Raw genomic sequence first — 1642 nt, forward strand, 5'->3', positions numbered from 1 at the left:
TATTACGTTTACTTGTTACCGTCCATGACTTTTGAATGCCCGACACGTCTTTGTGACACATGAACTTTTCATGAATAATATTTTCAGATATTATTTACATTCATGATTGACTTTTATTAATCATTTTTAATTAACTAAAGTTACTAGTTAATTACTTGGGCTTTGTTGGATTTAAATTGTTAATCACTTGAACTTGGGCTTTCATTAGTGTTAGTGGACTTAGAAGCCCACTCTACTCATCTTAATAGACTTATTAGCCCATCACTCATGTAAATATTACTTTAGAACTAAACTAAATGGATTAGTGCACATGGAATCTAGTTACTAGTATGGTTACACCATCTTCCAACACCATGCACCCTTATGACCAACTTTTTGAGCCAAACACATGAAGGATCTAGTGGACTTTCTCCTCCTCCTCTCTTTGATGCAAACCGTCGGTTTTGGTAGGATACAAGGAGAGTTTTGTTTTCAAATTTTGTTTACTTACTCACTAGTATCCTCTCACATTTACACACACACTCTTACTTGCATTTTTTTCTCTCAAACACTTCTCTCATTTTGCTCTCTAAATTGTAAGTAACAAGAACTTCTCTTCTTCCTTTTCTCTTGTCCAAAACTGAAACCAAACAACACATCATCATCATTCTTTTACTTGCTTCTTGTAGTTGTTTAATTACTTGAACTTTGTTGTTGTTTACTTACTAGTACAAGGATCAAACTTTCTAGTTAGATTCTTCGTATTATCTTGTATTTACAAGAACACACAAGAACCTAACTTACTAGTTATGTTCTACATTTAATGTCTTGAAAGATTAAAGTTCATGTGTTGTAAAAATCATTACTTGAATTCATGTTAGTAAACTTAAAAGTTTATTTCCTTAAAGATCAAGACTTTGGCTTGAATCTTTAAAGTATGAACAACCATGAACTAGTTAATTGTTTATTTAGTTTATTTCTTCATTTCTTGCATCTTTTGAATTCGTGATTTTGGGTTAATGGTCAAGTATTACAAGTTAATCTTGATCTCATACTTTCTTGAACTAAAGATAACTTTATAAGTTCAAGAACATGGAAGTATAACTTTTTAGTTATAACTTCATACACTTGTGTTGGATTTAACTTAATAACTTTAGATCTAGACTTTTGGGTCTTGGATCTTCAAGATCTAACTAAGAACTATGTTCTACAACTTAAGATATTGATTAGTTAGTTTACTTTCAAGTTTGTAGTTCAATATTACTTTTATAACTCTTGTATGTGTTGGATCTAAGTTCTTGATGTAACTTTGGTTCATCAAACATCATACAAATCTTAAGTGAGTTGTTCTACATATCTTAGACCCACACTAGTGTCATGATAATCAAAACTTGGTTAATATTACCTTTAGAGTTCATGTATGTGTCGGATCTAAGATCTTGATGTAACTTTGGTTCATCAAACTACTTGCAATACTTAATTGAGTTGTGCTACTTATCTTAGACTTACACTTGTGTTATAATGGTCAAAACTTGGTAAATATGATGTAAACACATCAACGAGTTGTACACTTGAAGCTATATGCATCAAGGATGAGAACCGTGATGAACGTCAAGCACCAAGAACCCACCAGAACCTACTGTTTACTATTTTCTGGAACTGA

Source organism: Rutidosis leptorrhynchoides, chromosome 11, assembly GCF_046630445.1.
Source record: "Rutidosis leptorrhynchoides isolate AG116_Rl617_1_P2 chromosome 11, CSIRO_AGI_Rlap_v1, whole genome shotgun sequence".
Lineage (NCBI taxonomy): Eukaryota > Viridiplantae > Streptophyta > Magnoliopsida > Asterales > Asteraceae > Rutidosis > Rutidosis leptorrhynchoides.